The 16,527-nt window shown below is 42.5% G+C and overlaps 1 pseudogene; it reads right to left on the bottom strand.

The window, feature by feature from the left end:
• Nucleotides 1-13,958: 13,958 nt before the first annotated feature.
• LOC138292091 (U1 spliceosomal RNA) lies at nucleotides 13,959-14,096 on the bottom strand (annotated as a pseudogene).
• Nucleotides 14,097-16,527: the final 2,431 nt, after the last annotated feature.

Genomic DNA, 16,527 nt, shown 5'->3' with positions numbered 1-16,527 from the left:
TGAGTGGTAGGCTCAGGAATAGTCACAGGCTCATAACAATGAACATGCGATTCCTTAGGAAGAGAAGCAATGGTGTCTTCCTGCACCATTGACTGACTGTGAAACAATTGCTCCTTTGACCCTGGTTGCTTGTCAGGTATAGATTGTAGTTTCTCAGCAACATGTATGGCACTAACAGGGGCGTCTTTTGGTGGGATAATGACTTGCTTATCTGACTGTGATATTATGGTTCCTTTGTGGGGGGCAGGAAGGCAAAGAAGGAGCTACAACGCTGAGTTTACGAGCAGATGCAAGCGCGGACATTGGATTTGGTTGTATAACAGTAATTTCTTTAGAAATGACAGGAAACTGTTGTTGTTGGATATGTGGGAGGGGCATACCATTTAGTTTCATGGAGACCGATTTATCCTGAGGCTCCAGAAAACCTTCTACTTTAGAGTCAGGGAGCTGTTCAGGAATATGAGTTGCTACCCCCCTCCATCTGTAAGGGATAGTTTATCAGGATTAGTTATCACATCTCTTTCAGACTTTTTGTATATTGTAGAGGCTCCTGTGGTGAAATTAATGCGTTTCTCCAAGGCCAAACGGTTAAGTTCCTCTTCCTCAGCTTCACTTATTTCATCATCCCTTGAAAGTCTTCTTGGGCGCGGGATAGGCAGTTTATTTTCATACTCAGCAGCTTTTGCCTTAAAGGCATATGAGGATGGGCAGTTCTTAAACATGTGTTCCTTGGAACCACAGAGATTACAAGGTTTTTCAGTTGTACACTGCACAGCGTCATGCCCAGTGTGCTGGCACTGCACGCAGTAGAGCTCAGTGCAGTCTCGAGCAAAATGCCCCTCAGCATTACACCTACTACATGTTTTAGGTTGCCCTACGTAGAAAACATTTCCCATGGCTCCACCAAGTCAGATAATACTTGGAATATGGAGTAATTCCTCTGTCGCTGGGTTCCTTTTTAGGGTAACATACGCCTTAAAACAGCCAGTTTTCACACCATCTGCATCTCGCACTCTGGCCCCATGGCACACCAGACAGAACTGGTTAAGCCATGTAATGATGTCTGCACTCTGTATGTATTCATTAAACATAGATACATTTATCCATCGTTTTTGTGGCTGTGTTAGAGCAGTCATTGTAAAATTATTTAAAGGCTCCATAAAATGCTTCGCCTTGAAACGTTTGAGACATTATTCAAACAGGACGAAAGTAGTAAAAATGATTTCAAACACTCTGCCACCAGGGAAAACGAAAATATAGTCAATTTGTTCAGGTTTCAAACCTAACTCTTTCTGCAGCACTGACCTGCTAAACAGTAGCCCATCCATCTTCACCTGCGGTTCCATAAGGGAAAACCGCAGTGCATTACGACGCTCCTGGCTGGCCGTCATTCTGGCTGGGAAACCCTGTCAGGAAGGATTTCTCTGAAAAAAGCGGCTCTCCTCAGACGAACGTGACTGAAGAGCTCACAGCTGAGAAGAAAGGCACGCAGGAAAAAATGTTGACTCAGGGCTCAAGCTGACCCAAAAATGACATTAGCTGCTCCAGAGACCTAGTGATCATGGTGTCTCCCCTGCCAGCTAAGTATGAGTTGGAAGGGGACAGGGCAAGGGGGGCCCGCTTGGCATCTCCCTGCAAAGTGAGGGTGGCATCAACAGAGGGAAGGCCTGAGGCAGGGCAGATCATGGGTGTGGGGGGCACAAAGTGACCAGACAAGGCCCCGCAGCCCCTTAGGGCAAAGCGGCGCGCCTGCGTTGCCTACCCAAAGCTGCTTCCCACAAGCCTCGACCAGCCATGAAAATCTGCATGACCGTGCTTTCCAGCAGAGCAAATGAGGGCCTTGCTTTCAGTATCCTAACCATTGCTGAGAATTTGGACAAGCATAGAGTAGAGCAAGCTGACAGGTGGGCTCGCCAGGTGGAAAGCAGGCCCTTTCCCAACATTCCCCAGGCTCCTGATTTTGCATGCTGCCCCCCACTTCCCCAGGCCTATTTCCAACCTGCTGCAGCACCCAGAAGGAAGCTTGAGAGACGGCTAAGGGTGCTCCAGTCTCGTTTTTATTTTTTATTTTGTCTTTCTTGATACCAGAGATCAGGGTAAAGCGCAAAGGCAGCCCCTCACTACCAGAAATTATGCAGTCAAGTATCCCGCATTTGGAGACATTGCAAGGGTCAGCACATTCGAAGTGCAGTGGATGAGCCTCACCCTCACCCTGGGAGAACCATTAAAAAAAAAAACTTAAGTTGCACAATATTACATGTTAACCAATCCATATTTCAGGTGGTGTGAGGTTTACCATGTACTAACCACACACAGTGCAAGGTTAGGTACCGGGATTACAATTTTATGTTTTCTTTCTTATCCAAGTAGACAGCTGATCTTTTTTTCCCAACGTTTTTTACCTCTTTGTCATCATTTTGAATGTTATCAGCATCTACATATAAGGACATTTTATCTATCGCTATGTGTATGCATGCAGTAATTATCATAGGTTTATTTTATTTAGGAAAATTGACAGAATTGTGGATACCCACAGGGATTCTTTTATACAGCTGAGGATTCGCCATTAGGTCAGATGTTTTGGACAATCAAAACCTATACCATACAGAATAATTTCATATGATAGTTTGTTTTTGTCAGATATTGTGTTGATAAAAATACCCATTAAACTTCCACAAATATTGAGCAAACCAACAGTTCCACAGGAGATGTATAACCGATTCATCTTCCCCACATCTTTCTCTTGGTCATTTTGGGCTCCTGATTAGTCCTCTTTTGCACTGGAGTTTTGTATTTTTGCATGTTTGTAATGTGTCTCACTTGGTGCCAAACTTTTTCTGATTGTTGGTGTGACAAGGTATTTATTACTGAGGTATTTTCTCTATCCTTCAAGTGTTCTTTCATAAGTGTTTGAAACTTTAATGTGTCATTGCTTATTTCTTTGATATATTTTTTTTCCAGGAAGGAAAATTGTGGCAGTGTGGTGAAAACAGATGGTACATCTAGGGGGATATCGCAAGCATTGTGTCTCCTTAAAAGGGGGCCTACAGAAAAACAAAAGTACAGCCCAGCGATGTTTCTTCCTGTTGTAATGAACTGTATACATTTCGATAAATAGTCTGTATGGAAATTTAAGTTCAAGCGTGGCATTCCTTTCCAACCTTTTGCTATGATTTCTCGACCTGTTCTCTTTTTAACCTTTCCACGTGTAAGCTCCAAAGAAACATATTAGCCTCTGCAACCCTTTTGGCGTATTTTTTGATGGAGGAAAGACTAGTGCGGTGTATAAAAATATTGGTAAAATAATTGCTTTGATCACCAAAACTTTCCCCACCATAGATAATTGCCTCAGTTTCTGAAATTCAATGTTCTTTTTGATTTTTAATTCTGTCTGTAACCAGTTTAACTACCCATAAATATCCTCTGAAAACAGAATTCCCGGAATATTAATATGTTCTTTGGTGCTAGATACCAGGATGTTTGGTAGATTTTCCCATGGTCCTATTGGCAGGCATTGACTTTTCCCGCATTTAGGTTTAGAACTGATGCCTCAGCAAACATGCTTGTGTGTAGAATACTACCAAGAACTGATGCGCCATTGAGGCATAAAATTGTGCCATCATCCATGAAGGCTATACAATTGGCAGTTTTACCTTTTCCTCTTTGTATAAAGGAGCCTTTAATGATTTTGTCTGCTCTTGATTTACATAAGACTGTTTCGAGTGCACATACGAATAAAGCAGAAGACATGGGGCAGCTTTGCATTACTCCACTAGTAATTTAGAAAGGTTTGGAGAGAAAACCATTCATCATACTTGGCTAATGCATTATAGTACATTTGTTGTAGTATGTCGGTAAAGCCTTCTGGAAATCCCAAATTTTCTGAAGTAGCAAACAAAAATTCATGAGATACAGAGATACTTAGCACGTTGGATAGGATTTTCCAATCTACATTTAGCAAAGAAATAGGTCTCCAATTTCCTATGTTATCATTGTCACATTTGTTGTATAGTATGGTGACTGTGCCTTGAAAGAAGGATGGGAGAAGAAAGTTTTGTTCCGTTCCATGTTTGATCATCTCCATAAATTCTGTTCCTATTACGTGCCACAATCTGCTGTAAAACTCCCATGGGAGACCATCTTTGCCCAGTGATGATCCTTTGGGGGAGGTTTGAATGACATGAAATAATTCTTCTGCCAACAGGGATTGCAAATATTCTCGTTCCTCTTGGAATTAAAAAAAAAAATCATTTCTTATGGAAAATCTCTTTCCATGTCTCGATTTATGTTTTTACACCATAAATATTCACAGTAGCTTCTTGTTATCTCTTTAATTTTTTGGCAGTTTGTTTGCAATGTACCATTTTCATCCCTTAACTCGGTTATTCTGTTGTGCACTTATCTGGCTTTTCTGAAAAAATATCACATGCATTTCTCATTTTGTTCATAGTCTTTAACCCTTGAGTTGATTTTTTTCCCAGATAACCATTTCAAGATTTATAAAACAGTTTCCTCCTTTTCTTTATGGACATCTTGACCTCCTTGCTCCTGTTTTTCCAACAGTTCTAATTTCTCATTTAGTTTGTTGTATGCATTCCTCTTTTTAAATGCCATTTCTTTGCATTTGTTTTGGAAAAAGTTGGCACATTTGTTTTTAACATATTCCCACCAATATGCTTTATTTGAAAATTGAGATGCTTCTCTTTTCCACATGGTATATATTTGTTTGAATTCATTTTGTAGTTCTTTGTCTTCTGAGGTGAAAACATTAATTTTTCATGTCCATGGTCCTTTTTTTGTAGTATTCCTACATCTATCACTGTCTTAAGTGTCTTGTGATCTGATAGGCTGTTGCTTTGAGTGATGGCAGAGAGCACTTTTGCGCTTGTGGAACAAAGATATAGTCAATTTGCGACATTATTTTTCCATTTATATTGTCCTGGTGAAACCTGGATCAGCTTTATTGAGAGACGTGTAGCTGTCTTTCAGACAAAGTCTTCTGTCATTTCTAATAACATTTTGGATGTCTTATATAGTCAATTAACTGTGTTTGACCCTATTCTGTCCTTTTTTGTCAATACGTTAAAATCTCCTACTAAAAAAAGTGGCGTTGATCCTGGAAGAAAAGCAGTTAGTGTTTCAAAAAGCTCTTTCCTATCATACGTACACATTACATATTCTAAAGATAGTTTCACATTCAGGAGTATAGCTCTTCCTGGTGCAATAAGTTTCAGTATTTATATTTTTTTACACAGAATTTTATTAGCATTTCACTCAAAACACATTTCAGAGATGGTTGCAGAGATGCATTATACAGTAATAATTATCATCATACAATGTTATATTGTAATTTATGTCATATTAGCAACTCTCCTGGTCTACCCAACATTTTAACATTTTCAACTTACACCCTGTGTTACACTCCCTACTCATCTGACCAATGATACCACCCTAGTCACCTGGCCCATTCTATACCATGTCTTACATCAAAGTATTATGTCTTATGTGATCCCTTCTCCTTCAGCATCCTCATGTTGTGTAGGGGACATGGAGCTATCAGGGTAGTACAAATCCGGACTCTTCACACATTCAATCAGCCGATCCCAACTTCTGGCTATGTCAGGACTATAATGCACTTTCACTGCATTTAGATATAATACTTGCCCTTCTATTTCTGCCCATCTCACTAATGTTTTTCTCCAGCGGTCCACACTTGGGCCTCTGGAAGTCTTCATATGCATTGTTATATCTCTTTTGGCTAGGATATGGGCAAAGTCTATACATTTTGTAGTTAGTTTAGAGGAATGTGGGAGTGGGAAACCCCCCAGTAGGCCATTCATAGGAGTAGTCGCAACCTGCCTTTCTGTCACTTTATTTATACAGTAGAAAACTCCCTCCCAGAAATCCTTCATCTGCGAGAAGGCCCACACCATGTGAAAAAAAGCAGCTTTTGGCTCAGAGCATTGGGGGCAACAGGTATTATCAATATTAAACATACAAGCTATTTTACTCGGAGTGAGGTAAGCTCTGTGCAGTACATAAAAATGTATCAATTTGAAACAAGTATTTCAAGATATTGTATTAGTGTGTGGTAAGATTGAGAGCCATTTCCTTTTGTCTATTGAGAGTCCACCGTCGCCCTTCCATTTAAGGCGCAGTGCATCCAGCAGCACTAGTGTATCCGTTTGTAATGCACTATATAGTTGTGTGTCTACTCCGATCTTGGCGCTTAAGGTACATGGGCCCATATTTATACTTTTTTAGCGCTGCATTTGTGTCTTTTTTTTACGCAAAATCGTCGCAAACATACAAAATACAATTGTTTTTTGTACGTTTTCGCCGATTTTGCGTCAAAAAACAACGCAAATGCAGCGCTAAAAAGGTTTAAATATTGGCCATAATGTCTGGCAGCCCACATCAAATTTGGGCTCTAATGGTTCTGTTCCCCTGTGCTGTTTGATTTTAGTGGCTATCATTCTGTGAAGAAGGAATTGTCCTTGTTGTAACCCATAATTTTTTGTGAGGTCTTCGAAGGGCATAAGCTTCCATCTTTGTATAAATCTCCCACGGTGGGGATACCCTGTTCCTCCCATCACAACACCCCCCTCAGATTCTGCGCATTTCTAGCTAAACATAAATTGTCCGAGATTTTACACCGAGGTACGCCACATGTTTGGTCTGATTCAATGACTGTGGAAACAACAGGCCGTAATCGAAGGAACAACGTTTTAGACAAGATTTTAAAGTCTACATTAAGAAAGCTAATTGGATGCCAGTTTTTAACATTAGCTCTATCACCTTTCTTCTTATAGATATGTTTTATGCAACCACTTTTCAAGGAGTTGGGGAGCAATCCTTCCCTCATAGAAGATTTAAATACTTTAAGCAAGTCAGAGCCTACTAAGTCCCAAAATGTAACATAGAATTCTACAGATATGCGATCTGAACCAGGGGCTCTACCCTTAGGCAAGCTGGGCATAGCCCTTTCTATGTCTGCAAGCACCAAATCCCTTTCAAGATCTTACTTATCCTCATCAGACAAAGACAATCGCAGATGTTACAAGAAAATTTTCACAGTCGCATTGTTTGATTCTTTGGGGACATATAGGTCTTTATAGAAGTTATGCACAGTGTCTTTGATACCTTCAGTGGTGATATGTTTGGTACCCTGGGAGTCCAACATAGCATCTATAATTCTCCCAGTAGTCTTAGCTTTCAGAAAGAAAAATTGAGAGCAAATCTAATTTTCCTCCAGGAACTGCTGCAGAGAATCAAACCTTTTATAAAATCAATTCTCAATGAGGATACCCTTTGCTTGCACAACATTATGGGGGTCATTCTGACCCTGGCGGTAAAATCCGCCAGGGCCAACGACCGCAGGAGCGCCGCCAACAGGCTGGCGGTGCTCCCTTGGGCATTCTGACCGCGGTGGTACAGTCGCGGTCAGAAACGGAAAACCGGCGGTGTACCGCCGGTTTTCCGCTGCCCTGGGGAATCCTCCATGGCGGCGCAGCTTGCTGCGCCGTCATGGGGATTCCGACCCCCATACCGCCATCCTGTTCCTGGCGGTTTTGGCCGCCAGGCACAGGATGGCGGTATGGGGTGTCGTGGGGCCCCCGTAACAGGGCCCCACCAAGATTTTCAATGTCTGCCATGCAGACACTGAAAATCGCGACGGGTGCAACTGCACCCGTCGCACCCCTTCCACTCCGCCGGCTCCATTCGGAGCCGGCATCCTCATGGAAGGGTGTTTCCCGCTGGGCTGGCGGGCGGCCTTCTGGCGGTCGCCCGCCAGCCCAGTGGGAAACCCAGAATACCCGCGGCGGTCTTTTGACCGCGCAGCAGTATTCTGGCGGTTCCAGCCAGGCCGGCGGCTTCCGCCGCCGGCCGGGGTCAGAATGACCCCCAATGTCTCCTTGTACATCAAACTCATACTCCAACAGCTTGGAGAAATTCTGGAGCCGGATTTGTAAATGGTTGATTCTGCACCATCTGTCTCTAGCCACTCTAGTTCCCTCACAAATAAAGAAGCACCTCATGCTCCCTGGGGAAGAAAATCCCTTAATGAGCTTATCAGCCCTCAATGTAGCCAGAAAAGGTTTGACAGCCAGAATAAACAAGAGGGGACAAAGGGTATCCCTGCCTCACCCCAGATAAAATAGTAAAGAAGTCAATGAAAGTACCATTAACTAACACTATACTGTAACAATTTGAATACAAACGTTTGACCCAAGAGCAGAATTTAGGGCCAAAATTAATCTTCTGCAGGACCTTAAAAGGAAAGATTCAGTTTATCACATGCTCTTTCCTGGTCTAAATTCAACATGCAAAGAGACACACAATGATTGTTAGCAAAAGATAACGCATTTCTTATGAGACAACAGAAGAAATTACAGTTCTTAATTCAAAAAAATAAAGGCCCTCATTACGAGTTTGGCGGGCAGCAGAGGCCGCCCGCCAAACTCGTACTGCCATATGACCGCTAGTGCGGGAGGAATGCCGCCGGCCCTATTTTGAGACCGCCAGACTCGTAATGAGGACCAAAGTCTTTGACAACATTTTCAAATCAACATTTAGAAGGGTCATCGGATGCCAATTAAAAAAAAAATTTCTATCACCTTTCTTTTTAAAAATTAATTTGATACAACTCTCTCACAAGGACATAGGAAGGGAGTTTACCAAAAGTGAATGAGAAAATACATTAAGTAGTTCAGTCCCTATAATATCACCAAAAGGTAACATAAAATTCTAGAGGTAGGCTATTACAGCCAGGAGCCCTCCTGTTAGGGAGACCTTGGGCTGCCATGTCTATATCTTCTAGTACAATATCAAACTCTAGAATCTCTTAATCATCGTCAGACAAGAAAAGTCGCAATTGTTGGACGAAGAAATTTGCAGCTGCCTTATCAGAAGCATTTACAGCATATAAATCATTAAATTAAATACAAATTTACTTGAACCATCTGTGGTAGTATGTTTTATGCCTTCAGAGTCTACAATAGTGTCAATCATTCTACCAGCTCTCTTCCCTTTTTAAAAAAAAATAACAAGATAATTTTTCATTCTCTTCAACATGTTGAGCTCTACTTCGTAAGTATAATAGAGAAAGCTTTTGTTCGTAAAGCAAAAACTCAGGGTAAACAGGGAAACCCAAATCTAACAGGCAAGAGAGATTCTGCACCTCAAAATGGAAAGGGCGGATGTTCTTTTTTCTCATTCTGGCCATTTTACCCACTCAAGGATAAAGAAGTTTCTAGTGCAGACTTTGACATCCTCCCACCATTCACATATTGTAGGGAGTAAAATTTAGTGATTGCCAAGTGGTATCTGAATTTTTGCCATCCAGATTTTTCTTTCAGAACCTTAATATTAAGCTTCCACAGGCCCATGCCACGCTGGAGCATATGTGTTAGAGCAAGGCCTACTTTAATAAGATTAAAAAAATACAAGCATGATTTCGGCTGAAGGGAACTTTATAGAGACACTGGTGAAAATAAAGTCAATACAGGATTTAGTCGGAGTGTTGGGACTAATCCAATTAAACCCAAGGTCTTTAAGATGTAAAACATTATATGTGTCCTGTAAATGAAAATCAGAAATTAGATTTAACAGTGTTCTAGAACTAGAATCTAAGCATACAGTAAAAAGAGACATTCTATATTTTGTATTTAGCAAACAATTAAAGTCTCCAGATATAATAACATTTGTATCACATAACAGATACTGGGGTAGTAAATTAAGAATACCATCTCTATCAGACAATGAAGTTGGACAATATACAGTACATTTAAAAGGCGAATATCATGGCCATTTAGATTACTATCTACACACAGGATCCTACCTTTGACAACATTACATACCTTATGGATGGTAAAAGAAGAGGATCTGCAAAAAAATGATTCCAACTCCAGCATTCCTATCAGGATTGCTGCCAGAGCAAATGGAAAGGCTACAATCCCATCTGTCTTTCAATATTTTATCCTTAGAGCCATGAGGTATAGCACATTCTGGAAGAAAAAATAATATACGTGTTCTGTTTTTTTTAAGAAATCAAAAACAGATGAGCATTTAATGGTGTCACCCACACATCTCACATTGATGCTACCTAAGAAAAGCATCAGAAGAAAATAAGAAAATATATACATTATCAGTTTTTACGAGAGTCCATCTTCTTAGTCTTGCTTAGAGTCTTCTTTTTCTTGGCTTGTGTAAAGGGGTCATCCGTCTCCGACTGAGATTTAAGGTGGCCCCCAACGTCCGAGGCAGCATAATCCTTAGAGTTGCTGCTTTTTACTTCAGATGCCTCTGCGTCATCGTATTCAGTTTTTTTCCTTTTGAGGGATGTTGAAAAATCATGGTCACTGCAATCTCTTCAGCAGGAATATCATCATCCTTTTCACAGACTAAATATAATCTATGCCAGTGTTTTTCAACCTTTTTTGGGCAAAGGCACACTTGTTTCATGAAAAAAAATCACGAGGCACACCACCATTAGAAAATGTTACAAAATTTAACTCTGTGCTTATATTGACTATCTATAAAGTAATTCTCTTGAATAGGAATCAAATAAACGCAAAGAAAGTATTTTATAATTACTTTATTATGAAATAGTAAGTAAACAGAAATATGAAAAATTATAAAATACTTTATTCAGTGCGCAACCTGGGCCTGTTTGGCTGAACGGGTAATGGTGAGGGGTCTCTAATTTAGTGCATCGTGCTCCCAAGTGGACAGGAAAACAAGACTGTCCTCGGTTGCTGTTATTGTGCCCCTACCCTTTCTCCTCTCCCAGCTCCCCTATTTCCTTCCCCAGTGCCCTTTTCCCTCTAGGTTCCCGCGTCCCCAGGAGGGACCTTACCTTTGCAAGCCACGACCCTCCTGGGTCGTGCCTGGCTCCTCGGCTGTTCTGCTCCGGCTCTTCTCCGTGGTAGACCTCCTTCTCCTTGTCTCTCGTTACTGCCGCTCTCTCGTCCTCCTCGTCCCGCTCCTCGACTCCAGTTCTTCCTGACTTGACCTCCTTCACTCCTTCGTCTCGTCCTGACCTCGTCGCGCTCTCCCTCTCCGCGTCTTTCGGCTCCGGCCCCTTTTCACCGTTGCTGCCCCGGAAGTCCTCAAGCGTTTCCCTGGAAACAGGGAAACGCGTCATCGACGCCCGGAGCGTTCCCATGGAGACATGGGAACGCGGAACTGACTCATCGGGCTTTCCTGGCGAGAAGCTGGTCGTAACGACCCGTTCACAATGTCCTACTGTGATAGGTCCAGGCTGGAGTCTGGACCAATCACAGCCCGGACATCAGAAAAGTGGAGGGTGTCCCCCTGAGGAGCGCCAATCGGCGCCCCTGCTGGCCGAGGGTGGGGTCAAAAACCCCACCCCCCCCATACCCAGGACACAGTCCGGCGCCCACCTAGTGGGCGAAAATGTGACATTTTTTTTTTTTTTTAAATCTTTCGAATTTTTCAATTTTTCCCACGGCACACCAGGCAACATCTCGCGGCACACTAGTGTGCCGCGGAACAGTGGTTGAAAAACACTGATCTATGCTACCACATAATCAGAGAAAGAAGCAGCAGACAGGTGCACAGCCTTGCAAGGACTGTCGATCTTTGCACCAGGGTAACACCAGGGGAAAATAGAGACTCTCCTTTATTTTCAAAGTAGGTGTCCAAATTGGAAGAGGAGATTTCTTAATTTGCAATGTTTCCTTGACTGTGCTGAGCAAGCAGTACAGGAGAGGCAAAAAAGTATCAGCATCTTTTCTATGAACATCAGACCTCAGGACCTCTGAATGGCTGGAAGGGAGCAAAGGATGCATGGTAGACCCAGGTATAGTCACAATCTTATTTTGATGAACACGTTCTTTTGGGAGAGAAGTGATGGTGTCTCCCTCCAGCATTGTTTGACTGCAAAACAACAGCTCCTTTGATCTTGGTTGCTTGTCAGGTATAGATTGTAGTTCCTCTACCAAATGCATGGCACTGACAGGTGCATCTTTCGGTGGAATAGTGACTTGTATCTGATACTGCGCTATTGTTATTCCTAGGTCAAGGGCAGTGCAGCAAAGGAAGAGCTGCAATGCTGACAATACTAGCAACTGCAAGCACAGACACTGGATTTGGTTTAATGACAGTAATCTCATTAGATGTGACTGCTGTTGCTGAATATGTTCCAGTGGCATACCATTTAGCACTGTAGAGGCAGATTTATCTTCAGGCTACAGAAAAACGTCTGCTTTAGAGTCAAGGAGCTGTACTGAAAGAGGAGCTACTTACCCTCCTTCCGGAAGGGATGCTTTACCAGGATTAATCATGAGTTCTCTCATTTCAGTCTTTTTGAGCAGTGAAATGAATACGTTCCTCCAAACCTAAACAGATAATTTCTTCTTCTTCAGCTTCCCTTATCTCACCATCCCCTGAGAGGCTTCTTGGATGTGGGGTAGACAGTTTATTTTCATTCTCAGATGCCTTCGGCTTAAAGGCATATGACGATGGACAGTTCTTATACATGTGCTCCTTGGAAACGCAAAGATTACAGGATTTTTCTGTTGTACATTGCGCAGCCTCAGGCCCAGCGCGCTGGCACTGCGAGCAGTAGGGCTCAGTGCAGTCTCTAACAAAATGCCCCTCAGCATTACACCTCACACTTGTTTTTGGTTACCCCACGTAAATAACATTCCCCATGGCTTTTCCAAGGCAGATAATACTTGGAATATTAATTAATTCTTCTGTCACTGGGTTCCTTTTTAGGGTGACATAAGATGTAAAATAGCCTGTTATTACACCATCTGCATCCCTTACTCTTGTCCCATGAGACACCAAACAGAACTGGTTAAGCTAAGTGATAATATCTGCGCCCTGTATTAATTCACTAAACATAGATAGCTTCACCCATGTCTTTTGTGGCTCTCAAGCTGTCATTATAAAATTGTTTAAAGGCTCCTTTGACTGCTTGTCTTTAAAACGTTTCAGGCATTGATCAAACAGAACAAATGTAGTAAAAATTACTTCACACACACTTCTACCAGGAAAAATGAAAAGGTAGTCTATTTGCTCAGGTTTAATCCAACCTCTTTTTGCACCACTGATTTGCTAAACCGGAGCCCGTCCTTCTTATCATCCGGTTCTGTGAGGTCAAACCTCACCGCATTTTGATGCGCTCGACCGCCCATCATTCTGACTGGAATATCCTGCGAGAAAGGATTTCTCTTTAATTGCCGAACTCTCTTCAGTCGAATGTGACCGGGAGACAAACAACTGAGCCCTGAGGTGGGGCAGAGAATGGGCATGGGGGTGCTAAGTGACCAGTCATGGCCCCTTACCCCCTTCGGCAAAGCGGCACAGCTCACGGCTAACTAACCAAAGCTGCTTTCTACATGCCTTGGCCGGCCAGCAAAATGTGCATGGCCACGCCCACCAGCAGAGCCAATCAGGCTGTGCTCTCACACTGCACAAGTAAAGGATACAGCAAGCCTACAAGAGGGCAGGCCAAGTGGAACACAGGCACAGAGACAGAGTTTGAGGTTTCTGAGCCTAAAGAGCTGCCACTAAGCCCTACTCTAAGGGTAGGCAGTGCTTTTGTTGCCCAAAGCCAGGGACAGGCCTGCATGGGAGCAGGGTTCTCACTCTGAGTCCCACACGCCTTCCCAATTGCTCACAAACACGGCAGAATTCTTGCCAAGATCAGGTCTGGGGGCCTCATCCAGGGTTCAGACCCAGGAAGGCAAGGGTGAGGCTATAGGTTGGCAGCCAGCCCGCAGGCCACCGGGCACGTCTAAAAGGGACAGACATGTGACCTAGCCAAGGTCGACTTTCCTCTCTCTGGATAGACCCGCGGAGTGGGAGGAGGCAGCTATCCCAACATCCCCCAGGCTCTTGAATTTACATGCAATTCCCCTTTCTAACCAGTTGCACCCAGAAAAGGTGGCGAAGGATTTGTATTTTTCCTTTTGTCTATCAGAAATCAGGGGAAAGCGCGGACGCAGTCCCCTACTACCAGAAATTATGCAGTTGAGTATTCGGCATTTGGGGACATGGCAGGGGACAGTACATCCGAAGTGCAATGGATGAGTCTCACCCTGAGATAACCTTCTTTTAAGTTTAAAAAAAAACCTTTATTGATTTAAAAATGCATATTTACACATTAGCCGATCCATATGTCAGATGACACAATATTTTTCCTTGCAAAAACTGCACACTATGCTTAGTTCTACACAATGGATTACAATATGCTTATTTTAATCAAAACTAATAACGAATAAAAGGCAAATGAAACTCAGCAACAAAGGATTCTAAACTCTTGAAAATTTGATTTCAGAGACATTTAGTCACAGTCAGCCAAGTCCATAATAATGTCAACCTAGAAAACAAAGAGCCATTCATATTTTATAGAAAAAGTAAAACATTATAAATAAACCACTGGAATCCAACATGATCATCTGAGGCCCAATCTGGACAAGCAACATTTTTGCCAAGGTTTAATATATCATTGCATTAATAGTCTTTGGTCACAAAATGAGCAATAGCATAAATAACATTAGGAGGAAGATCAACTTTTTTATAAAGAAGTAGGTTTACGTGCTTTCCAAAAAGCGCTCTTTATGCAGTTAATAATTGTCCAAAGTTTTTGGCTGGGGAAACTGATTAAATTATACCAGTTAAGTTAAGACTAAATCCGCATAACGACGGGAAAACCAGGGCTGCTCAATTGCCCATACCTTCTGTGCTATTGAACAGAACCTCAGAAGATGGCTAACTGATTCCTCAGCAAAACACTCTTTCCTCACACAAAGGGGGGACCTAGTGCATCTCCTCTGAAACATAAACTAATGCAAAGGTAAATAACCATAAAAACTATTCAATGCCAGATCTCTTTATTCATTTTTACTGAAGCATTGGCCAATATGGATTTTGACATTTTAAAATCAAAAACACCAACTGGAAGTATCAGCTGTTCTCCAGCAGGAACTTTAATTATCAGTTTTGGAGATAGCAAATCAATGGAAATCAGGCACAAATTATAATGATTTACCATTTTTCTAGCAAAAGAGCACACTAAGGGGCATGATTCTGAATGTGGAACCGTATTTGATTCCTCCTTCCCCCAAATTATACAAACTGTAAAGTTTAACCAAAAAACATTTCTTTGCTTTTTCAACTTGCCAAATGCGCACTTTGATCATACTAGACGCGAAAACTGCAAGAGTATGTAGGCCAAAGTTTGGAACATTTTTGCCACCTTGGAGGACAGGTAAATATATTTTCACAAAGGGTATTCTTTCATGTGCTTCACCCCAGATAAACTGGATGACCCACCCCCGAACCTGGGCTATGTAATCACAGAGTAGGGAGAAAACCACAGTTACACAGAGTAAGATGGAAAGTAGTTCTGCTTTAGGCACCATTATTTTCCCTGACATAGAGAGTATTCTAAAGCTCCAAAAGGCAATTTTTTGGTTTATTCTACTCACACATTCCATCCAATTGCAATCACTCTCACCTTCTCTGAAGAAAAGGCCAAGAATCTTAATGCTGTTATGGACAACTTTAAGTTCCCATTCCAGAATTGGTTTTGTCTAAGCATTCGCTCTTGGTGAAATTTGACGAAGCGGCAAAGAAGAAAAAGGCACAGTACCATAGACCTAAGAAGAACCAGACACGTCGCCAGCAGAGAAGACTGAAGATTCCCACTGACTTTACCCCAGCCCTACCGGCCTGTCTGCAGCCTAAAAAGAAACCTGCACTCAGAAGACGAGCGTCCTGCAGCCCAGTGACCTCCAAAGCCTTGGGAGGACTGACTGCCTTCAAAAAACACCAAGAACTCCTGTAGACAGCTGACCTGTCCAGAAGAAACCATCTTCAAAGAAGAAGCCTGCCTGAGGAATCACAAAACCCACCACCAGAAGTGACGACTGCACCCAACGCTCCTGGCCCAAGTCCAAGTGGCTCACACGTTCAGTGAAGGTTCCCCAGCTCTTTCCACCAAGAGACCACCCCTGTGCAGCTGAGCGTGTAAGATTGGTGCTGACCTGTGGCCTCCCCGGTGCTCACCTCAACCCCCAGGACCAATCTCTGCCACCACCAGTATTTACCTGTGAAAAGTGCATCAACATCCCCCCTCAGCCTCCACTGATTAACATTGGGCACCAACCTCAAATTTAACCTCTGCACCCAGACGCCCTAGGGCCGCTGTGGGTGCACCTTGGATACTAATCGAAATCTTGTCCAGTGCTAGCCTAAGGTCCTGAAGACTGGGACTGTAAGCCATGTACTTATCTGTGAAACTTCATCTCTGTTTCCCTCTATAGGTTAACACTGAAAACTCTAATAATTGCACTGTGCCAATTTTGGGACCAGCAAAATACTTTTAATTTGAAAACTGCTTACCTTATAATGACACCCTTTGACTTAAAACATATATAAAAGCAACTGCTATTTTTCTAAATTGGTCTCGGATTTATTCTTTGTGTGTATGTGTCTCATTTATTGCCTCTGTGAGTATAACAAATGCTTTATACAACTCCTTGATAAGCC

The sequence above is a fragment of the Pleurodeles waltl genome, chromosome 1_1 (assembly GCF_031143425.1).
Source record: "Pleurodeles waltl isolate 20211129_DDA chromosome 1_1, aPleWal1.hap1.20221129, whole genome shotgun sequence".
NCBI lineage: Eukaryota > Metazoa > Chordata > Amphibia > Caudata > Salamandridae > Pleurodeles > Pleurodeles waltl.
Note: the sequence above shows the minus strand (reverse complement) of the source record. Positions and strands in the feature narration are given on the sequence as shown.